Source organism: Nannospalax galili, unplaced genomic scaffold (genome assembly GCF_000622305.1).
Source record: "Nannospalax galili isolate Female #2095 unplaced genomic scaffold, S.galili_v1.0 scaffold229, whole genome shotgun sequence".
Classification (NCBI taxonomy): domain Eukaryota; kingdom Metazoa; phylum Chordata; class Mammalia; order Rodentia; family Spalacidae; genus Nannospalax; species Nannospalax galili.
In genome coordinates, this window is record NW_008360328.1 from 5,313,485 (window position 1) to 5,339,132 (window position 25,648).

The 25,648-nt window shown below is 41.0% G+C and overlaps 1 pseudogene; it reads left to right on the forward strand.

The window, feature by feature from the left end:
- The first annotated feature begins 22,408 nt into the window (after positions 1 to 22,408).
- LOC103727939 lies at positions 22,409 to 24,883 on the forward strand (annotated as a pseudogene).
- The last annotated feature ends 765 nt before the right edge of the window (positions 24,884 to 25,648 follow it).

Consider the following 25,648-nt stretch of genomic DNA (forward strand, 5'->3'; position numbering starts at 1 on the left):
ATTTTTTGTTCTGGTTTTTATTTTATATTTTATCATTTTATTTTATTTTAGAAAGGGTCTTCCTGTAGTCCCAGATGGCCTGGATCGCTATATGTAACCAGGTTAAGCCTCTATCTCACAGAGATCTGCCTGCCTCTGCCTTCCACGTGCTGTGGTTAGATGTGTGCCACTACACCTGGCTGGCTTCTTTCTATTTTTTTAAACACTTGCATTTTTTCATATAAAGCAAGTTTACTGTGAAATTAGGAAAAAATAAAAATAAGAAAGAGAAAACTAAGGTTCCTTTCCATTCTGGTGCTCAGATCTTTTGGAGCCTGTAAATTTATACTCTAAATGTGCTGTATGGGGCTGCAGATATAACTCAGCAGTTAAGATCACTGCTTGCTCTTGCAAAGGACATGGGTTTGATTCCCAGCACCCACATGGAGGCTAACAATCACCTGTAACTCCAGTTTCAGGGAATCTGATGCCTTGTTCTGACCTCCATGGGCATTGCCCAACACCAAGGCACTTACATGCATGTAGACAATACATTCATACACAATAATAATAAAATATTAAAATAAAATAAAAATACATATGCTGCACACCTGAGCCTCAGTTCTCCAGAAGCAGGTGGATTTGGGCAACAGATAAGAGCAAGGAGGGGAGGGAGGGAACTATATATTACTTTTCTCATTGCTGTGAAAAAATACTAGACAAAAGAAACTTAAGTAAGGAATGGCTTATCTAGGCCCATTGTTCTGGAGTCCATTATGGGGAGGTCACATCAGTCAGTATGGGTATGAGGAAACTGGTCACATTGCATTCACAATCAGGAAGCAGAGGGAGGTAAGTGTTCATGTTTATCTATGTGTATGTGCATATCTCTGTGCCTGTATATGCCACATGTGTGCAGGTGCCTGAGGAGGTCAGAAGAGGGCATTGGAACCCCTGGAGCTAGAATTACAGACAGTTGTGAGCTGCCCAACATGAGTGGTGGGACTTGAACTCAGGTCCTCTGCAAAAGCAGAAGCGCTCTCAACAGCTCAGCCATCTCTCCAGCTCTGCTTTCTTCTTTATCTGCAGCCCAGACCATGGGATGGTTTCTCTTCTTAATTAGCCCAATCTAGAAAATCCCTCACAGACATGCCCAGAGGTTTGTCTCCTAGGTGGTGCTAGATTCTGTCAATTTGGGAAACAATGTTGACCACCAGAGGGTATGGGCATCACACTGTGACATCCTGCACACTTATTTTCACTCTTCAAACCCCCAGGGAAAGTTTGTTAGAATCGTCTGTTGGGTCAAGAGGCTTTTATTTCCCCTGAAATGTAGGATTGAAGAAGCAAGTACAAGGGGGTCCTCCTGTCCTATGTGTGACCTAAACTTAAGAATAAATATTCATATGCATTTCAAACAAGTATCAGAATAAAAGTCAAAATATTAATCATGATAATAACTGGGGAGTGAGAATTAACTTACATGAGTCTTCTGAGGTCATTGTTATACCCATTTTTCAGATGAGGAACCTGAAGGCTTACAGGGTTGATCAATTTGCTCTGGGTCCCACAGTTACTAAGACTCAAAGTCCAGCTCTTGGCCAATGAGAGTAGGCTACACAGTCAGTACTTTGAAACTCCTTGTTACTCAGTTTGACATTTGTGCTTCCTTATGATGGCTGAATTATTTCTGAAATATTTCTATAATAATACAATTTTTAGTTAACTTCCTGAATACCCAGGTGGCCTGTTTACCAACAGCCACTTAAATGAATTAATGGAAAGCAAAGCTAAATACATCTTTTAAAAATTATTACTTTTATTTTATGTGTATGAGTGTATTGCCTTTATGTGGGTAGGTACACCCATGTCGTGTAATGCCTGCAGAGGTCAGAAGAGGGAGTCAGATCCCCTGGAATTGGAATTACAGACAGTTGTTATCTGCCATGTCTGCTGGGAATCGAACCCAGGTCCTCTGCAAGAACAGCCAGTGCTCTTAACTGCTGAGCCATAAACATATATTTATAGATAAACATTTTAAGTTCCAGCTCCATAAACATGTATTTATAGATAAAACTTTTAAGTCAGTCTTTCATGACTGAGTTATCTTGAATTTGTCATATGCTTTTTTGTCATGGATAGACACATGGATAGATATTGATTCAGTGCCTAATATATAAACAGCATTGATCCATTGCTATGGCTAGTGAAAGAGACATGTAAAATATGTTATTTGTTCTCAAATATATTGTGCTGTATCTGGGTAAATAAGACTAATACCTCAAAGTATACCATGTCATACTCCCTTTAAAATCCTTTACTGCTAGGGCTGGAGAGCTGGCTCAGCAGTTAAGAACACTGGCTGTTCTTGCAGAGGACTAGGGTTCAGTTCCCAGCACCCACATGGCAGCTAACAACCACCCTTAACTCCAGTTCCAGGGGATCTGATGCCCTCTTCCAACTTCTGAGTGCTTTGCACGACATGGATGCACTTACATGCATGCAGGCAATACACTTACACACAAATTTTTTTTAAAAAGTAAAACATTTTAATAATCTTTTAGGACTTCCCCAGTTGGCATACCATGTCCAGTAAGGCCTCCTTTACTCCCTATCTCGTCTCTTCAACATCCTCTGTACCATGAAGACTGTTTTCTGCATACATATGTAATTTTCTACTCCTTGTCTTGTTTTCTTTCTTTACGTGTGTATGTGCATGCACGTGTGTGTGCATGTTCATTGTGTTCAAGTGTATGCAGGTGTACTTTTGTATGTGAGTGCATGTGCATGTGGAGGCTAGAAGACAACCTCAGCCATTGTTTCTCAGAAGCCACACATCTTGGTTTTTTCTTTATTAGATTATTTTTCCTTATTCTTTTCATTCATGTATACAATGTATCGTGATCCTACTCCTACTCCTAACTTTCCTGTCCTTTTCTTTATCCAAAAATCTTTATAACCCACTTGCGGCATTTATTATTGTACCAACATTACAATCACCTGACTCTTAACTTCAGTTTTGTTTTTTTTTTTTGTCTTTTTGAGACAGGTTCTCTCTTTAGCCCCAGCTGGCCTGGTACTCACTATGTAGACCAGCCTGGCCTTGAACTCATGGAGATCTCCTGCCTTTGCCTCCAGTGCTGGGATTAAAGGTGAGTGCCACCACACCCAGGACACTAATTCCCCAAACTATCTATTAGAGTCATCCGTGTCCCAGAACTGTGCCGAATGTGTTCTTGAGTGAATAAAACCAAAATCCGAAGCAGTTTTAAAGGGATTTTTCTTCCTGGTGCCCAGGGCTTTTGTATCCTATAAATTTACACTCTAAACATGTTGCATGGGGCTAGAGAGATGGCTGAGCAATTAAGAGCACTGGCTACCTTGCAGAGGACCTGGGTTCAGTTCCTAGCACCCACAGTGGCAGCTAACAACTGTCTATAACTCCAGTCTCGCTCTTCTGGACTCTGGGAGAATTGCACATGTGGTACACTTAATGCATGCAGGTACAACACTCAAACACATAAAATAAAAGAAAGAAATAAGTAAAAATATATACTGCACATCTTGTTTTTTTTGAGACAGGGTCTCTCACTGGCCTGCAACTCTCCAAATTGGCTGGGTTGGCTTGCCATCAAGTCAGGAATCTGCCCATCTCTGCCTCTTTGGGTCACCATGTTAGCTTTTAAAATGTGGCTCCTAGGGGATGAAAATTAGTTCATCCCGCTTGCAAGGAAAGCCATTTACTGGCTGAGCTAGTGTTCCAGCCCATGGCCTTGTTTTTCTAGCTGTGAGTGTGTTGATCCCGTACAGGGAAAGCCGGAAGTACCAGAGAATTACTCAGAGCACAGGGATTTGTAATGAGGAGCCTAGCTTCCTGGCCTCTTGGGTGCCTGTTCTGTCTATACTGTGTCTGGGAGTTACCATGGAGCTTGAGACACAGGTGCCCAGAGGTGACCTGTTCAATAACACATTTTTTTTTATTGGCTACATTTACTCCTCTAGCTAAAAATAAGCTGTAGGTACTCAAACTTCTTACAGAATTTGCTTTGGGGAGTACATGGGGTCTGGGAGTGCCTTCATTCCCAACCTCAATTCACACCATGCTCTTCTTGCCCATTAGGAGATGTGCTGGTTCAAAGGTTTCATCCCCTCTGTCAGGGTGTCAGAGCTGCTGCTCTCTGTGAGAGCTAGTTTTCGTCTGTACAGGATTAGCTCTTTCTAAACTTTTATGTTCATGCCTAACTGCCACTCCAAAGAGCTTACCTTTTACCACACCACCCTGGTGACACATTGCATCCTGGCCTTTGCAGTCTTGGCAAGTATTACTGTTTCTAACTGTGCAGCTATCTCTGTGTTTCCTGAAATATGATCTGTTGCCAATACAACTGTAAGCTTCATGAGAAGGGAAACACGTCTGTTTTCCTCATGATTTTGTATATAAAATTTAGTATGGCATCTTAAAATAGTTTGTATTCACTAAATATATATTGAGTTGAATGAAAACAACTGGAATATAAAGCAATGAAGGGAACATTTAATTATGTAGGGCTCTGAGTAGATTTGGGTTGAATAAAACTGGAAGAAAATGAGAGAGGTTAGGGAGGGATTTGTGAGGAACTTTCTTCAGTCATGAGGAAGAAGTAGGATTTACAGATGGAGCATGGCATTTGTGAGCTCTTTGCCTGGCATTGTGTTGGGCGTTCTAGAGAAGTATATCATATGATGTAATGACTACAACCTTGCAACCTTGCAAACTTGCAAAAATGGTTCCAGGTTTTAAAAATTGGAAGCACTATAAAACCTAGATAGACCGAATACTTTTCTTGCTTACTTGCTTACTTTGTTGGCTTGCCTAAGACAAATATGAAAACATATCTCAAGATGCTTCATAAACTTCAAAACTCCTTACAAATTGTAACCACTGCTTTGTCTTTGCAAATATCGCTTAAAATCACCCTGCAAGCACACAGTGTCAAGAAACAGCAATGAAGAAGTTTCCTTCCTTGAGCAACATTATAGACTAAGTCCTGGAATGGATAGTGGCAATTTCATCTATTTGATGCCACCATTCTGTGAAGATCTACTAAAATCAACCCAGAAAGGCAGAGCCATGACAACAGTTTAATAAATTAAGTGTGGAAAATTTCTTAATTGTAACAATGGCTTTAACAATACGGACAGCTGGTCTGAACTAAATACTTTTACCTAAACTTGTAACCAAAAAGTTAGTTTGTAATGTTAATGTAAACAAGCTCATTGAGTCATGTGCTCTTCTTGTGACATAGTCACATGACCTTAATTCCTCAGGACACTTCCTTGCCCTCCACTCAAGAGAGTATATGAATGTGGGTATGCATGTTTTAAATATTAAAGCAACAAAACTTTGCAAGCAGTGCTTATTTCATAGAAAGCAATGAGAAATTTAAAATACCTGCTTATGATTGAGAGAGAGAGAGAGAGAGAGAGAGAGAGAGAGAGAGAGAGAGTTGTTGGTCTAGGTCTAGGGATCAGAAAGAGCAAGATTCTCTGATCAATAAGGGTGGGTCTGACTTACTTCCCCTTTATGTACTGGAGTCAGTGTTTCAATAAAAAATAGGCAAAGACCTTGCTTAAGAGCACAGCTCCTAGAAAATCTGAAGGAATAGGTTCTCAGCAGTTTAGGGCTGCTCTTGGCCTTGTGACAAATTGTACGAGTTAGGCTGTCATGGGGCTAGAAAGATGGCTTAGCGATTAAAAGCACTGGCTGCTCTTGCAGAAGACCCGAGTTCGAATTCCAGCACCCACATGGTGACTAATAACTGTCTATAACTCCAGTTCCAGAGGATCTGACGTCCTCTTCTGTCCTCTTCAGACTTTGCATGACACAGGTGCACTTACATATGTGTAAGCATAACACCCATACACATAAAAAAGTAAAAATACATAAATCAAAATTAAAAATACTTGAAAAAAAAGAGTTAGGCTATCTTTTGCATTGTATAATCATAATGTGGCATAGTAATGCCACATTCAATACTAAATTATTTTTTTAATAGTAAAAAAACATGGGATATCCTAGACAACAAAGACTATGTTTGGGGACTATATCCCCTGAGAGTAGGATCTTTGGGGGTTAGCTGAGCTATAATTTTGATTTTTCTTATTTTGTGATGAATAAATATTTAAAATATAGTGTCTGCAATCACTTAACCTGAGTCTGTGAAAATTAAACTCTAATAAAATTGTCCTCCAACTTCAAAAAAAATTTTTTTTTTAAAAAGGGAGCAAAAAGGTGATCTTCCTTTCTTCAGTTCCCTGATTTGCACATTTCTAGGCATCGCACCACAGGTTGCAGCTGTGATCATCCTGTGCCTTTTTTCTTATCTCTGAGCAGGTCATGCGGTTCCTTGTGTCGTTCCATTCAGTTCTCTGGGTTTGAACTTAACATCTCTGGTTTTCACCTGCACAAAACTAAGAGGTTATGGCAGACTATGCTGCATGAACTTGGTCATTCTGGGAACTCTATTTTGTAGCATTCCCTAGCCTGTGTGGTATCAGTTTAGACTTGTGCAAAAGAAGTTACATGGAGTAGAAGGTCAAGGTGAAGGAATACCATTTACACTCAGAAAGGCATCACAGTCAGAGATGCCAGACAGACGGGGAGGGAGGTGCCTCATGATCCCAGCTGGTTCTTCCTTACCACTGACTTACATTAAATACTTTTTCTTTTCTTTTTTCATGTACATTTTTAATTTTTACAGAATTTTCAAGTTTAACACAATATATTTTGATCATATATAGACTCCCTTCCCTATCTGCACCTTTCTTATAGCCCCCCTCCCCTGCTGGATTTCATGTACTGGGTCATGTATGGTCATATATATTAAGACCTACTGAATCAAGTTTGTGTCACCAAATCTTTGGTGTGGATTCATCCACTGGAGCCTGGCTGACCTATGTTAAAAGAAAGCCAACTCTCCTTCTCCCAGAAGTTATCCGTTGCCAATAGTTCCTCAGCTGAGGTTGGGGTTTCTTTACTCATTTCACCACAGTTTTTTTATCTTTTTGAGACAGGGTCTCCCTATAGCCCCAGCTGGCCTGGAACTTGCTGTGTAGACCAGGCTGATGACTAACCCAGAACTGGCCAAAGTGCAGAGAATAAATGACTGCAGAGTGCTTACCTTTGAATAGGACACTTACATCAAAGCTCTGACACCCAAGACCCAGGGGTCATTGCAGAAGAGGGGCAGAAAGACTGTAGGAGCCAGAGGTGGTGGATGACCACATGGAAACAGAGTTCTCCAGAGAGCTGGGAAGTTAGTCATGCAAACTTATGGCAATGGTGATAACTGCTCAAGACCCTCACAAACTCAAGCCAGACAAAATCCCAGCATAAAAGTGGCAAAGTGGAGGCCAGGCATCGTGGCTCCTGTGGTTACAAGAGGATGCATACTCACATCTAAGGATTTGGAGCTGAGATCCACAAATGAGAGAGAACATACATTGCTTGTTTTTCTGAGTCTGTTTTACTTCAATTAGTAAAATAGTTTCTAGCTCCATCTGCCTACTGGAAATTTTCAGGATTTCTTTATTCTTTACTGCTGAGTAGAATTCCACTGTGTAGATGTACCACATTTTCATTATCCACTCATCAGCTGAAGGATGTTTAGATTCTTTTCATTTCTTAGCTATTGTGAAAAAGAGCAGCAACAAATATAGCTGTGCAAATATCTCTGCAGTAGGGTGAGTTCTTTGAGTATATGCCACGGAGTGGTATAGTCTGATCATATTTTTAGTAGATCTATTTTTAGTTTTTTAGGAGTTCTCTAAACTGATTTTGATAGTGGTTGTGCCAGTTTGCAATTCTACCAGCAGTGCAGGAACATCTTCACCAGCATGTGGTGTCATTTGTTCTCTCGATCTTAGCCATTCTGACTGGGGAAGATGAAATGTTAAAGTGGTTTTGTGTTTCTCTAATTACTAAGGATGTTTAACACTTTTTAAGTATTTAACACTTTTAAGGGGTTTCTTAGCCATTTTTATTCCTTCTTTTGAGAGCTCTTTTCAGATCCATAATCCATTTTAATTGGATCATTTATTTCCTTGTTTCTTTATTTCTTTGTATATTATGGATGTTAGTCCTTTGTCAGATGTGTAGTTGGTAAGATTTTCTCCCACTCTGTGGGCTTCCTTTTCATTTAATTGGTTGTTTCCTTTGCTGTACAGAAGATTTTTAGTGTAATGAGGTCCCATTTGTAGATTGTTGATCTTAATTCCTGAGCAACTGAGGTCCAATTTAGAAAGTCCTTTCCTATACCTGTATCTTGTAGGGTACTGCCTATGTTTTCTTCTAATAGTTTCAGAGTTTCAGGTTTCACATTGAGGTCTTTGATCCACTTGGAGTTGACTCTTGTGCAGAGTAATAGATATGGATCTAATTTCCTTCTACACATGGAGATCAAGTTTCCCCAGTACGATTTGTTGAAGATGCTGTCTTTCCTCCAGTGTGTGTTCTTGGCACCTTTGTCAAATATCAGGTGGCTGAAATTGTGTGCATTCATGTTTGAGTCTTCTATTTTGTTCCATTGATCTACATGGCTGTTTTTGTGTCAATATCATGCTTTTTTATGACTATCACTCTGTAATATAGTTTGAGATCTGTTATGCTTATCTCTTCAGCATTGCCCTTGTGTTCAGGATTGCTTGGGCTATCTGGAGTCTTTTGTGATTTCATAAGAATTTTAGACTTCCAGTTTATTTTTTAGGGTGCTGGTTCTGATTGACAGTAACAGCTCCATGCTTCACTGATGTGGTAACAGTTTGCCCCAGCTCCTCTATGAACCCCTTTTATGTTCCCCTTTCATTCAGACGTGATTCTCAGAATTCCCTACCAACCTTAAACGCCTGTGCTAGCATACTGATCTTCCCTGCCAGTACTTTAGTGAGTCTTTTTCTCTTGTGACTTTCTCTCTCCTCCTTCCTGACCTTGGCTTGCTTAGCACCTTCCATTTTTGTGTCTCATCCTATAATGGAGTTTAATGTCCAATAAAAGTCTAATAGAGCTCTGAAAGTCCTAAGAAAGTTTCTCTCTTTTCACTGAGTGGACTCTGACTGGTACTTTATTCCTATTCAATGTATTTCTAGAGAAACAGATTTTTTTGGCAGGAGGAATAGAACTTGAAAGATGGTAATCTGAATTTCCTCTCTGATCTGACTATGGTTAACCATCAGTGACTGTGTCACCACAGGTAAATAAGGGCGTATAAGCAAGGACACACAGCAAATGATTAGTTTGTTATTGGCTCTAATTACCTGCCTGATACATTAGGGAAGGTAAAGCTCCAGATGATCAGGAAGATATTGCTGTAGAACATTCAATTATACACAAGGCCTGTGGCACTGACTGGTTGCCTGAAAGTTCATTCAAGGACTTGGAGAAGGAAAACTGTGTAAACAAGGGTTGACTTCCCAGCTCAAGGTCCAGACAAATAAGCAGAGAGTTTCTTTGATTTCAAAGAAATAAGCCCTTATCTCCCATAGCCTCAGACATCAAATTTCTGGATATCCAAAGTATAATCCTCAAGTGGATGAGTTATAACAAAAGACCGTCTTCATCATGCCCTAACTTTACCATGAGAGACTCTGTAAGGCTCCGAATTTGGTCAGCTGGACCCCTGAAAATTTAGCTGAAGACCAGTGGGGAAAATCTGATAGAGCTTGTAGGGGGTTCAAGCCAGGAACCTCTGCACAGTGATGATTGGGGATGAGGAAGCTCACCATTCGCCAGCCCACACCACCCCCAGTACGGGGGACAATCAGACGCAAAGGGGAGCCTAGTCAAGCAGGGACTCATTTATTGCAGGTGTTACAGAGCTTATAAAGGCACCTGGAAATCCCCCCCTCCCCCCTGCAGGTGTATCTTAAGGTTGGTCACACTCTGATCTTGCACTCCTCAGCAGTGTGGAAGTATCCTTCAGACTTTTAAAACAAGTCAGTCCATGCCCCAGTAACTTCTTGGACCTCTGCAAGGTGGGGCCTTTAGGTCCCCACAAGAGCTAACCCCCACATTTTGCTCTGTCTCATTTGCTTATAAGAATGGCCCTTCTTTCCACCTGAGGAATTTTGTTTATGTTGCTGAAGAGCCTTGGTGTCCTCGCCTCACATAGCTGTCAAGTATAGGGTACTGACCCTCCTGAGGACTCACCTTGACTACTCACTGTGCCAGATCTCTACACAGACTCATGTTCTGACTGGGCCTGCACATCTGGCATGGCTGTGGCCCGTGAGAAGACACACAGAAGATTGCAATACTTTGATAAGTTTTCAAGCAGTTTGCTCACTTGTTTTCTTTTAGAGCATTTGATTGATAACAAAGGTCCCACATATTCAGTGTGTGCAATGTGATGATTTAATATAATTATATCCTTTGATATCTACAAAAGAATGATTTCAGGATTAGCACAGACACCAAAACCTACAGATTCTCAAGTTCTTTCTGTAAAATGTGTTGCATTTTTATATAATCTATGAGCATTCTTCCAGATACTTTAATTTTTTCTAGATTACTTACAAGGCCTAATACAAAATAAATGCCACAGAGTTAGTAATTATATTGAATTATTTATGAAATAATTAGAGGAAATGTCTATACATCTTTGGTGTACATACAATCTTTATATATAATTTTATTTATCATTATATGTTTTTGAGTGTGGGTATCTGTATGGAGGTCAGAGAACAACTTTTGAGAATTGGTTCTCACCTATCATTGAGGGTTCCAGGGACGGAACTCAGGTCATCAGGCTTGCCCAGTAAGCATTTTTACCAACTAGGCCATCTTGCCAGGCCACAATTTTTATATTTTAAAGTATTTTCGGGTTCGTGGATGTGGAACCTTTTCTACACAGTGTGATAATAATTATCATTGATAGTTATCATGAACAAATTAACACCCATCACTTGTATATTAAATCTGGGCATTACACCTCCAGGACCAAGTCAACTTATAACTGAAAATTTGTGCTTTTTTTATATTTCCATATTAATTTTTATTCTTTTTACTTAATTGCTTTAAATTGGTTTTCTTCTTAAATTGGTACATAACTGTATACATTTAGGAAGAACGGTGTAATATTTCAATACATATATGTAATATATAATGATCAAATCAATGTAATTAATGTATCCATCATGTAGATGAAGTTATCATTTCTTTGTGGTAAGAATGTACCCTTTGATCATCTCATTTACCCCCCACACAGCTCCTTGGAACACTTTAACTAACTTCCTTCCTCTCTTCCTTCCTTCTGCCCTCCCTCCCTTTCTTCAACCCTCCTTCCTCCCTTTCCCTCTCCAACCTTGTCTGTGTCCCTCCTCCACCTTCTCTCTCCCTCTTGAGACTTGAACTCAGGGCTTCACAGATGTTGAGTATGTGCTCTATCACTGAGCTACACTCAGCCCTATTCTACTCTGGATTCTTAAGGTTTTGACCATTTTTATTCAAAGTAAATCTGAGTCATATGCATGAAAGGACCAGATCATAGTGGGTTTACTGAGTGAGTGCACAGAATCACAACCACTACACTGTACTCAGTGTTCAGCTCAAGTGGCTGCTGTGGCCTTAACAGTTTGCTTTAGTGGTTGGATTTGTGATTGAAGTGGGTGGATCTTGAAAAACGGTCATGTGTTTTTGTAAATGTAATTGGTAGTGACATCACTTGCAGTTGCTCTTTCAGATGTGGTTTCTTTACAGGAGCACATCAGCCCATCACCTAGGACTTGGTGCGCAGCTATTGATCTCACAAATGGTTTTTTCCCCTCTACACGTTAGTACAAACATTTAGAAGCATATTGTCATTTGACAAACTGATATTTTGCTGAGTACCCAGCCCATTATTCCCTACTTATAACATTAACATTTTATTTTATGGAGAAGGCAGAAGAGAAGGAGGAGGAGGGTAAAGATGGTGGAGAAGGAGAAGGAAGAGGGGGCAGAGGGATAAAGAAGAGAGGAAGGGAGGGAGACGAAAGAAGGAAAGGGAGGGGGAGGAGGAGGAGCAGGGTATGATGGTAGATAAAGGAGAAGAAGGAAGGGGGAAGAGAAGGAGGGGGGAGGGGAAGAGGAGGAAGAGGAGGCGGAGGAGAAAGAGGGGGAGGAGAGAAGATTTGAGTTAAGGCCAGAAGGAGGGAAGTAGGAGGGGAAACCAAACACCTAGTGAGACATAGTATTAAAAGTACTGACCTCTCCCTTTGATGTGATTTGAGAAAAACCTAATAATGTGATCTTTTCACCTCTCATTAACATCCAGAGTCCTGATGAGATTCATAACTTCACATTAAGGGTTTATAGGGAAAGAACTCTAGGTATGGTTTATGAAAGGCTACTGGAGGAAGAACCTACCCAGCACTAGGTGTGAGGAAGGGAGAGGTGAGGGGAAGGCAAGAGAAAAGAAGAATGGAAGGAAGAAGGAAAAATGAAGAGAGAAAGGGATGGAGGAAGTGACTCGGACACTGTGATCTAATGTGAAGTCAGAGTGCTCTGTCCCTTATAGCTGTACTTGACTGGAACAGGAGCAGGTATTCAGGGATGGTAGAAACAGGCAAAAATGGAGAATTTAGGCTGGGCATGGTGGTGCCATCTTTAATCCCAGCACTTGACAGGCAGAGGCAGGCAGATCTCTAAGAGACTAAGGCCAGTCTGGTCTACATAGCAAGTTCCAGGCCAGCTGGGGCTACAGGAAGACCCCAAAACAAACAAGCAAAAGACATGGAGAATATCCAGAGGGAGAGGTGTCTCATGTAATGACAGGAAGAAATGCTCAGAGATAAGTGGAAAGGCTGTGGTCACAAATCAAATGTAGCATTAATCACTACAAATTTGGAACTAGATGACATTATGGCTCAGTATAGAAGATAGAGCTAAATTTCTAAATATCTCTCATTGATATGGTATGTATTCTTGGGCTAGAGACCACAGCTTTCTGGAGACATTCTCTTCTGCATGCAGTCACTGCTTTAGATGACTTCTTGAGTCATCCAGGTCAAGCCTTCCCTGAGTCAATAAACAAATCACCAAGTACCTATTGAGCCATTGCTGTATACCAAGAGCTCTCCTTGTACTAGTGATACAACGATGTGTAAGAACCTTGACTCTCACCTGGGTGTGGTGCATACCTGTGATCCCAACACTCAGGAGGTGGAGGCAGGAGGATCACAAGTTTTAGACCAGTCTGAGCTACAATGCCAGACCCTGCTTCACCCCCTACCATTGCAAAAATAAAAATAAAAAAGAATATTTGCTCTAAAGGAGAATACACTCTAATTATGACACATATTTTTAAACCCTGTGCAGTATAATAATATAGATATATAAACATTGAAAGGATAGCCCACGTTATAAAAGGACCTGTGTCTAGTCTCAGTGGTAAATCAGAGTTATTTTATCTCTTTTGGATTTGAAGATACTTGTAACCCAGGAATATTTGGAAGGCAAAGTATCTCAAAAAGAAAAAAAAAACCCAGCAAACCAGCTTTAATTATAGTCACTGGGGTTCCTTTTAAGCTAGCAATGAGACATTTCTGAGTGGGGACTTGGAAAGAAATTCACAGGTTGGTTTTGGGAACCAGTTCAAGCCAGTTCAAACATACCACACATCCATGCCCCTCACTATACAGGGCTCCCTAGCCATGACCCAAGGAGACATCAGTGAAGATCTGGCTTTGGGAGCCTAAAAATTCTGTTTTGTGTGTCTGGACATAAACTGTTTGGGGGACACTTTACATCTGTGGGGTTCAGGAAATCTTGGAGGAGGGGAGGGGAAACACCCAACTCTCCACCACTACCCCACTCTCATCTTGGAGAACCTGGCCTGTTTTAGCCCCTGCTTGCAGTCACAACATGATAAAAGGAGACACTTTCCTCTGAAACAGTTTCCATAGCAACCTCACCCAGCAGGCAAAGAACAGCACTCTAAGCTTCAGTCCAAAGGTTGAGAGATAAAAATAAATTCTCATTAATCCAAGATCCATGTATGACTAAGATTGAGGAATTACCTGAAGACATCAAACCAGCCAGGGTGAATTCTGATATTTCTCAAGCCTTTCTCAAGATACCATAGCCTTCCAGTGGGTGAGCTGCTGCCTCCTTGAGCTCCTTAGGAAGCAGAGCTACTTCATGATGCTGTTTTGGGTAAAACCCATTAGCTTTCCTTTCTGAATGTCTCATCCCCTGAGCTTCCTACTGTAAGATTCTGTGGCTCAGTGAACTGCTATGGCCCAACAGAAAAGCAGACAGTACAACTGATAGTTGAGAGCTGATTATCACATCCTCACAACCTAGAATATAACCATATATCCACATACTGCAAAACACCGCTGTAGTTCCCGTTTTTGTTTTCTTTTCAACTTTAAAAACCCACCTTCCCTGATGTTCATGCAGCTCAAACGAGGCCATAAATGGGAACAATGTTGGGGGACATAAAACTTCTATGTAAATGAAGGCTGTGATGATGACTATTATTAATGTGCCTCGGGGTTGAGGAGGGAGGAAGCAGAGGAACAGAGAGCTTGGCTCGGCCAGGCAGGAGGGAGGCATTCTCCTTTAGCAAGTGGCCCTTGGCTCTCAAACCAGTGATTCTCAGGACTTAGAGCTCCCACCTGGTCCTGCCCTGAGCACCAGAACCACAGACCCTTTCTGCCCTCTCAATCCTGAATAATTTTCCTCTGCATTCCACCTACATGCACAGACAGTTCTCTTCCTCCCACTCCCCAGGCTCAGATCTGCTCCAGCCTGTGTGGGCTGCTCTGTGCTGTGCCTGGGCTGCTGCAAGCACATCACTTCCTTCCTCTTAAACTCTGAAGCCCACCTTCTTTCTCAAGGCACACTGGCTTTCTCCAACAGGTTCCAGGCCCGTGGCCCACTCCCTCTGTTGCTTAGCTGTTGTCTCCTTGGGAGCTTTTATTCCTTGCTTCTATTTGGTTTCTGTGCAAGTCAAAGCCCGTTACCATCATTAAAACCGACTAAGAAGTCTTTAAAATTTTGGGGAGGTACATTAGTTTAAAATTTTTATCTTGGACCAGCAAGATGGGTCAGTGTAAAAGCCCTTGCCAGGCAAGCCTGACAACCAGAGTTTGATCCCCAGACCACCCATAGTGGAAGGAGAGAACAAACTCTTGAATGTTGTCCTCTGACCTCCACACCTGCACTGTGGTGAATGCCTTTACACAAATACACACACACACACACACACACACACACACACACACACGCTGTCAATAATAAATTCAATTTTAAAATTATCTTTTTTAATTTGGCTTTTAGTTTTCTGACTTTTTTTTTTTTTTGGTCTTTTTTGAAGCAGGGTTTCCCTGTAGCCCCAGCTGTCCTGGAACTCACTATGTAGACCAGGCTGGCCTTGAACTCACAGAGATCCGCCTGTCTCTGACTCCTGAGTGGTGGGATTACAGGCGTGCGTCACTACACCCAGCTTAGTTTCCTGACGTTTAAAAACAATTATAATTTCAGATGAAGTTACAAAAATGGTAAGAGCATTCTGTTCTCCTTACCTAGTTTCCAACCTTGAAGTCCTCCACAGCTACAGGACAACATCAGCACCAGAAAGTTGACATTGGTACACTGGTGTCTATACCACAGATCTCATTTAGTTTTCCTAATTTCTTTTTTCTCCCTCAGTGCTGGAACCTAGGGTTTTGCCCATGCTGGACAAGAATCCACAAGAGCGACATCCTTAACCCTAGAGTTGTTTTTGTTTTTTTCATTTTTGTCTTTTTGAGACAGGGTCTCCCTGTAGCCCCAACTGGCCTACTTGCTATGTAGACCAGGTTGAGTTCTTCGTTTTAAAAAGCTGTGTTCATTGTGTATTTGCATGTGTGTGGTTCTATACAGTTTTATCACATGTGCAGATTTGTATAACAGCCCTGAGATTCAGATCCAGAACAATTAGATAAGCATCGCAGAGCATCCCCCCCGTCACTCATGTAGATGTGCTGACACCTACTCCATGTCACCTCCACCCCTGTCCTCTTGCAACTATTAATTCATTCTCCAATTCTATATTTGTATTATTTCTTTTTTTAAATAAATAATTTATTGAGAATTTCATACATGCTTATAAGGTGTTTCAATCAAATCCATGCCCACTCCCTCCCGTCCAACTCCTCCCATATCTCCCCATCACTTTTTTCTGATAACATCTTATACCCTTTCTTCTTGTTTTCTTTTTTTAATGGGGCTTTTGACTACTCTAACACTCCCCCCTCTGAAGAGGTAACCCTAAAATCTTCTAAGGATTAGATAAAAGCTCCCAAATACTTTAGCCAAACTGGCTACTTTTCTTTGGGGTCTTTTTACCCTAACTGCCTAGCCAATTCCTACCTCCTATTCTTATCACACCATCCTCTGAAGAGGATACCCAAATTGTCAATAGGGAATAGAGACACAGACCGCTCTGGCTTCTTCCACGCTGAACAGGGACGCAGGGTGAGGCAATCAGAGTATCCCTTCAGTGGATCTATCTAAAAGAGTCCCAAATTGCATAACTTATCTCTAGGGGGAAAAGAAAGTCCTTGAATCATGAATAGGAACTATGAAGGAGAGGTAAAGGCAAGAGTAATTAGCATTACAAGTTCTAGGCAAGGAACTAGAAAAAAGTCAGAACAGGACAATTTTCAAATGTTCATATGAGTCCATTGGAATTTCTTGACAAGAGCTTCCAAAACAATCCTGCTATTCAGTTCCTCCTTATTTTTCTTGTCTTCCAAGGCTGGACTCTAGAGTGATGGATTCAGGATTTGCTTTCAGGTATTTTGATAGCTGTTGGAGAGGTTAGAATCAGTCTCAGTTCCTTCTCAAAGGCTTCTAAGTAGGGGGAGAAAAAAATTTATGTTTCTATTATTTATAGACTGGCCAATTGAGGGTATCATGTAATACTGATATGGGTAAGGGGGTGGGGTCAGACATGTCAGAAGCTTCTGGAGTCTGGAACTCACTTGAGTCAGCCTCCAGGACTTTACAAATGCCTACAAGCAGGGCAACTCATTCCTGCCTCAGCCTCCAAGACCCCAAGAATTGACTGCATTTGGGCACTCATTCCTGAAGCTGCTTCTAGACCTGCCTGAGACAGGAGACCAGCCATTGCTGTTGCTCCCATGATGACCTGTTTTCTGCAGATTTGCTCTGTGAGGGTCTGTTCCTGGCTGACACCCTGAAGTCTTCTGAGTGCTTCCTGGAGTTGTAACACTTCTCAGAGCTATATCAGCTCTTGGATAGTATCCCACTGCTCAGAGTTCAAACATGTTGCATGTGAACTGTCAAATCCCAAATGTAGTTTGTTTAAAATTATCTAACGTATTTAAGATGGTCAAACCTGAATAATCCTCACTGTCTGCCCAAGCTATTCTTCTAGGCAGGGTGGATGTGAACCCAGTTGGAGACAGAAGATGGTCTTTGCCAATTGCTTCAGCAAAATCCTTCGTGGGAGAATTTTTTACAGAAAGAATAAAGACCTTGATATCCCTTCAGACTGTGGCATATATAAATTGATCATTCCTTTTTTATTGGTGAATAGTGTTCCATTGAGTGGAGTTTGTTCATTCACTCAAAGATTTTAGGGGGAGGATTACCAGCGATTTGCTGTTATAAATATAACTTCTGTGAACATTGCAATATTGGTTTTGTGTGACTATAAGTTTTTGTTTCTTTGAGGTAAAAGAAGCCCAAGAATGAAACAGTTGCTCATATGGTAATTGCATATTTAGTTTTATAAGAAACTGTCATACTGTTTTCCAGAATAGCTGTCATATTTTATATTGAGGCGACAGGTCCAGTTCCTGCCTATCCATCTCAGCTTTTATTGTTGACGCTGTCTTTTATTTTAGCTTCTCAAAGCAACATGTAGTGCAGTCTTGTAGTGCTTTTGATTGACTGATGGTTGATGAGCATCCCGTGTGCTTTTTCTATCGAAAGCTCCATTTTGATGAAGTGTCAGCTTATCTCTTCTCCAGAGTTCATACATGTTCTTTTTAAATACTGATTTTAAATTTAAAATTTTAAAGCATTCTTTTGTATGATAAGCTCATGTGTATGCGTGTGTCATCGCATATGTGTGGAGATCAGAGGATGACTTGTAGGAGTCAGTTCTTTCCTTCTGCTGTTGTGGTCCTGGGGAGCCAGCTCAAGTCATCAAACCTGGTGGCAAGTGCTTTTACCCACAGAGCCATTGGACCAACCCCTTAATGCTGATTTTTTGAGTTTATTTATTTATTTTTTTACACAGTCTAGAAACAAAGCCTTTGTTAGATGGCTAGTTTACAAATATCCTATGCCAGGATAGAGCTTTTAATACTTCTAGGAAAATCAACCACAGGACAATCTTTTTCAATTCTGATGAGATCCAATTAATAATTTTTTTCCCCTTTAAGTACTGTGGTTTCTGTTTGTTGACAGAGCTAGTAGATCTTACCAACCTTGAATATTTTTCCTTTTTTTCTCTCTAAAAGTTTCATAGTTTCTCATTTTATATTTAAATCTGTGGTGCATGTTGAGTCAATTTGTTCTGAAGTGTATGGCAAGACTAACCATTTTGCTTGTAGTGTCTGGTTACACCATTAGCACGTGTTGAACAGATCACCCTTCCTCTGTTGAGCTGCTTTCACACCCTGTCACACATTAGATGGTTGTTTTACGGCTATTTCTGACTCTGCACTCCAGTCCCCTCATCCATGCGTTTCTTCCCCAGCCCATACCACATTATCTGGATTATGGTATCTACCTAATCTGCATCAAATAGAGTGATTTCTACTACTTTATTCTTTTTCAATATTGTTGAAGCTGTTTCATTCTCTCTCTCTCTCTCCTCTCTCTCTCTCTCTCTCTCTCTCTCTCTCTCTCTCTGTTGTATGTGTGCATATGAATGTGCTGTGCACATGCCCATGCATGTACATGCAGAGGCCAGAGCTTGAGGTTAGATGCCATCCTTGATCACTCTCCACTTTAATTTTTGAGTCAAGGTCTCTCACTGAACCTGGAGCTTACTCACTTTGTTAGACTGGCTGGCCAGCAAACTCCCAGTATCCTCCTGTCTCAGATTCCCCAGTGCTGGGATTACAGGCATGGACCACTGTAGATGGCTTTTTACATGGTACTGGGGATTCCAACTTGGGTCCTCATGCTTATGTAACAATCATTACACCAACTGAGTTATTGCCACATTGCCTCCTTTGCCTTTTCATATAAATTTTGTAACAAGCTTGTTGGTGTCTTTACTATATTGAATATTTCAACCATGGACATGTAACAATATTTTATTTACTATTTTTATTTTATGTGTATGAGTGTATTGCCTGCATGTGTCAGTCCATCCATGGTGCACAGTGCTCATGCAGGACAGAAGAAAGCATTAGATCACCTGGAACTAGAGTTATGGACAGTTGTTCACGCCACGTGGGTGCTGGGAACTGAACCTGGGTCCTCTACAAGAGCAGTCAGTGCTCCTAACTGCTGAGCCATCTCTCCAGCCCCATAATCATGAACATTTTATACTTCTCTGTTTATTTGGATCTTTTTTAATTTTTTTATCAGGAAGTTTGTATGCATGTAGACTAGATGTATGTTTTGCTAGATTTGCACCTAGGTACTTCATTTGGGAGAGCAGTTGTAAATAATAGTTTTTAAAATTCTTATGTTCAACATGATTTTGCTTATGCATGGATTTTTGTGTACTGAATTGTATATCCTGTGTTCTTGCTGAATTTACTAATTGGTTCTGTGAACATTTCTGTTGGAATTGCCTATGTAGGTAATGTCATCTGTAAACGCATTTATTTTTCTTTCCTTCTGGCTCTGATTGGAACTTCCTTTATTTTGTAAAATAAGAGTTCTGTCATTTGTGTTAAGGCCTATTTAACACAAATGACAGAATGTATGAATTCCAGTAGGGGACTATGGGAGGGTGCCAGTGGGGAAGGGGGTATACAAATGATTAAGACTGATTGAGATGTTCTGTATGAAATGCACAAAAATAAAAATTCAATTAAAAAATTAAAACAAAAGAAGAGTTCTGAGAGTGTGCATCCTGGTCATGTTCCTAAACTTAGGAGGAGAGCACTCAACATCAGCTACGTATGATGCTACCTACAGATTTTAAAATGTCAATGTATTTATGATTATGGTTATTGTGATATATGTGTGAGTGTGGGTACTTGTGTGCTATGGTCCATGTGTGGTGGTCAGAGGACAATTTCAGGAGTTGGTTCTTTCCTTCCACCGTGGGCTCTGATGATTGCCTCACAGGCACAGCTGTAGATTTTTATAGACGTTCTTCATTAAGTTGAGAAAGTTCCATTTTGTTCCTAAGTTTATGAGAGTTTTATGGTCATGAACAAATGCTGAGTTTTGTGAAATACTTTTCTGTATCAATTGACTCATTCAATGCTGAATGGCCCCTTCTGGTTTATTCCCCTCTTGCCCCACCTGGATGTGATGAATAATTCTTTTTACAGTACTGAATTTGACAGGCTAGCATTTTCCCTTTTAGTATTTTTGCTTTTAAGTTTATGAAAAATATTAATCTCTGGTTTTCATTTTTACTATGTCTGGCTTTTATACTGAGGTACCCTTGTCTCATAAAAGGAACTGGGAAGAGCTTCCATCTCTTCGAGCTTCTACTTGACCTGTTCTTTCTCATTTCTTTCTTATTTGTCCTTATGAATATAACTAGCTTTTATTCCCATTTTAGGGAGAACTCAAGAGGGAAAGTAGATAAATTCATGTTTAATTCACTATATGTAACTCAATTTTTCTTTTCTTTTTTAATTTTAATTTTAATTATGTGTGTGTGTGTGCATGTGTGTACATGTGTACAGGTGCCTGTGGAAGCCAGATGCACTGAATTGGCTGGAACTGGAGTTAACAGGCAATTGTGACTGGGAACCTAACATAGGTCCTCTACAAGAGCAGTCTGTGCTCTTAACTACTGAACAATTTCCCCAACTCCAAATTTTTGCTTTTCTAAAGCTTCCAAGGTACTATTTATAAATTGCTTCTTATGTTCAAGATGAAACAACTTCATCAATGGAAAATTCTACATAATTTCAGATCTCTGACTGTAATGCAGTAATTCTCCATTCTTACTGTCCATAAGGAACACCTGTGTAGCTCTGAAACATGCTGAGGCCTGGCCCCTACTGCAGATTTCATCAGTCAGAATCTCTGAAGTGAATGTGCACAACAAATGACAGGATGACAGGTGCTTCTGATGTGTGTGTCCAGGACTGCAGATCGATAGTGTGGCGTAGTGGGAGTGATGCCTTAGGACTGCAGATCGATAGTGTGGTGATGGTGGCAGTGATGCCTTAGTCCATTTTTACTGCCCTAGATGGGGCAATTTATGAAGAATAGATATTTATTTCTCACAATAGGAAGCTTGGAAGTGCAAGGTCAAGGTGCTGGCAGGTTTGCTTATTTGGTGAGAGATCTCTGTTTTCAAGATGGTACTTAGATGCTGCATCTTCCAGAGGAGAGAGAGGGATGCTGTGTGTTTTTCAGGAAGACAGGTGAAGGACAAGCAAGACAGATGCTGTGCTGCTATGTGAGGCCTTTAATTAGGGCTTTAAAGCCATTTAAGAAAAGGGCCTTATGACCTAATCACCTTTTGAAGTCCAACTTCTTAATATTATCATATTGGTAACACCTGGATTTTAGAGAGAACACATTCAAACTGTAGTTAGGGTATAACTGTGTGCTGGGCAACAGTGTTTGAACTCTGAGTAATTGATTTCAAAGTTGATGATTATTGCAACACACATACACACACACACACACACTGTACAGAATTCATTGTGCACACTGTGTGACTTCATTGGAGCCACATGCAAAACTGTCCATGTCTAGGTTCAGGGAGTGGAATTTTGAAGGATGTTGCTATTTGACATGAGTTTTAATTTCTTAATCTGGGTTTTTGTTGTTGTTTTGTATTTTGTTTTTATCAGAATCACTATATACCTTAAAAAAGGAGAGCACATATTAAAAATCCTAATCTCAATGACCTGTGAAATAAGAAATCCCCTTCTGCCTTTTCTCTACCTGTCAGTCTATGCTAAAAGAAAAATTTAGGGGAGTGGACCTGAGTGGTAGGAGTTGTGGGGGGAAAGAAAAAAAATTTAATTTTATGATCTCTTGTACTTTCTAGACTTGAGGAATTTCATCTTTATTATCTTTATATAAAAATTTTAATTAAGCATTAAAGATTATTTGAAAAGTTTTTTTGTGCTAGAAGCTGCTTTTAAAAAATCTAAAAGTATATAATCTTATCATTGATGAAATTACAAATTAATGTCTAAGCCAGTATTTCTGCTACAGTCTTATATAGGACAGAAAGTAATAAGATGACCGTTTACCTCTCCTAGGACCCAGAGATGGGAGATCCACATCACCATGAAATGGGGAACAAGGGCGTCTGTGAGTGAGGAGGAAGCTTTCTCCACCCAGGTGTGCACCTCTCAGTGCTTCTGCACCCTTATCTCAAATTTGAAGAATGAATTCATGGACAAAGGAAAGGTGAGATTTAAGCAGGAGTTTTTATTGTGAAAAGAAAGCTTATAGAAGGAAGGTTTAGAATTATTAGAAAGTAAGCAAGCAGAGCTCCTTTTAGGTGGCTGGTATCTGGTTTGGTACCAGAATGTCAGTGACAGAGAACAGCACAGTGACAGTGGGGTTAGTGCCTACTGACCTTGACAACCTCACAGAGCAGTGAGCAATAATAAGGCTAACCCCAAAGATGGGGTAATTATTTTTAAGTTTAAAATTGAAATACGGATGCTGTTTCTTTTAGAAAGTTTATTTGATCCCAGCACTTGGGAAGCTGAGGATAAAAGATTGAACTCAAGAACGGCCTGGGATTACATACTGAGCCCGGGCCAGTCTGGGCTACACATCGAGACATTTTTTGGAAACATAAAAAGTTTATTGATAGATGTAACTTAATAAATTGAATGAAGCTTTTTTTTCTCTCTGTATAGAACCATGTACCTTGGTGTATTTTTTATTATTTTTTTCTAGAGCTGGAGAGATGGCTTAGAGGTTAAGAGCACTGGCTGCTCTTTCAGAGGACCCAAGTTCAGTTCCTAGCACCCACATGGCAGCTAACGACCATCTGTAATTCCAGTTCCGTGGGATCCAATGCCTCTTCTGGCTCTGCAGGCATTACATGCATGGGTACACTTACATTCATGCGTGCAAAACACTCATACACATAAAATACTACTACTACTACTACTACTACTACTACTAAATTGTGATAATTCTTTAAGAAATGTGGATCTTCATTCTAGTGGATATCCTGGTAAACTGCCTCATGCTAAGACAAACCACACACCTAGACCTCACCAGAATATAAATTCAGCAAGCCAGGTGAGGTGGTGCTGCCTGTAGTTCCATTACTTGATGAGACAGGAAGATGGTAAGTTCAAGGCCAGGCAGAAAAATTCTGCCTCAAAACAAAACAAACAAAAGAAACAGAAAAGATACTTTATTAGCCTTGTTCATTGCTTTATTCCATACAGAGCAGGTGCTCAATAACTGTTTTTTTAGTATGTTATGTGTTTGAATGTTTTGCCTGCATGCCTGTAAGTGCACCATGTGCATGCAGTGCCCACAGAGGCCAGAAGAGGACATCCTGGAACTGGAGTTATGGATGATTGTTAGCTGCCATGTGGGTGCTGGGAACTGAACCTGAGTCCTTTGCAAGAGTAGCCAGTGCTCTTAACTGCTGAGCCATCTCTCCAGCCCCTACCCCCAATAACTACTTTTAATGAACAAGTGATACTTGCTGATAAGCACTCATACACAAACTTGTATAGTTGGTGAGAACAAAGCAACCAGTTTCTCATGCAAGGGAAATGGGTAGAATTTGAGGCCTAAGAAATGATTACCTTTACAGAGATTATATCTAAAATTCTAAGTTGGGCCATATATTGAAATGACATGCCCAGACCACTAGTAATGCATTTAGTTTAGGAAAAATATGAAACAACTAATGCTAGTACTTTGAACAGCCAGAAAAGTGTTAAAATCTTAAAAATTAACCATCTTGAGAGATGGCTCAGTGGTTAAGAGCATTGACTGCTCTTTCAGAGGACCCAGGCTCGATTCCCAGCACCCACATGGTGGCTATGAACCATCCTTAACTCCAGTTCTAGGGGACTCCGAAGCCCTCTTCTGACCTCTGCAACATTGCATGACATGGGTGCACTCACATACATGCAGGTGATACACATAAAATAAAAATAATAAATAAAATATTTTAAAAATTAACCATCTTATTTTGTGGTAAAAATCAAAGTTTAGGATTCAAAGGAATGCTAAGCTTAAAAGACAAGATCAGGGGAGCTGGCTGCTAGCTTTGCGTGACCGCGGCAGCTCTCCACTGTTGTTTGAATCTGGGGGGGTATTGATCACCCTGCCCATGCTGAAGGAATTAAACTGCAAATTGAAGGTGAAAGTGTGGAATCTCAATCCATTAAAAACAAAAATTTCCAGAAGGTGCCTGACCAAAAAGGAACGCCCACGCGACTTCAGGGAGAAGCAGAGACTGCTAGGTCAGCAGCAGTGAAGCTGTCAAAACCAGTAGCTCTGTGGACCCAGCAGGATGTCTGCAAGTGGTTGAAGAAACATTGTCCAAATCAGTATCAGATCTACAGTGACTCATTCAGACAACATGATATAACTGGGTGAGCCCTGCTGAGACTCACCGACAAGAAGCTAGAGCGCATGGGGATCATGGGGATCAGCCAGGAGAACCTGAGGCAGCACATCCTGCAGCAGGTGCTCCAGCTGAAGGTGCGGGAAGAAGTCAGAAACCTGCAGTTACTCACACAAGCTGCTGTTCACACCTATACCCGGATGAAATGAGAAGGTATATGAAAATGTGCCTTGGAGCAGCCTAGAGTGGGGACTGCCAGCCACCCACCCTTGCAGACGCAGCCTCTCTATGCTGAGTAACTGTTTGAGGAGGAAGGAACAAATACCCCACAAGAGCTGCAAAACCTGGGCCTGATTATTCAGAATCACCCTCAGGGAGTTTTTAGAAAAGCAAAACCACTGAAACATCGATCCACCAGGCTGCGCCCATACAACTGCAGAACCAGCAGCCAGGCCACTGGATGGGCACCACTTGCCAAACTGCAGCTAGAGCTGGAAGATCTGAAGCAGATACCAGGCCTTTATTTAACTCTTTTAAAAGAAACATGAGCTCCTAGCCTGCTCTACTGCCCTCAGGCCTCTCTTGGGGTAAGTCTATCTCGGGGCCCTCTGTGCCTTGACTCCCCCAGCCTCATTCACCCTTTGATCTCCTCCGATGTTCTCTACTCCTAGTTTGGGCCCTGCGCCATTCCTAGTATTGGGTCCCCAGACACCTGGGGAACCAATACTGCTTCCTGATCCTTTTCATCCAGACCAACTTAGTGCCTTCCTTGGGCCCCAGGAGCACTGCTTCTGGACCTGGCCCCGCCCTCACCTCCCTCTACTTCCCTGGTCCTGCAACACTCGCCAGCCTCTTTCTGGGATGACAGCCTCCTTCTGGGGCTCTGAGACTTACCTTTCCTCTCCCTGATCCTTTGCATCCAGTACAACCCAGCTACTCAATCCACTCCCTGGGAAATCTTGGGGCTTCTTCCC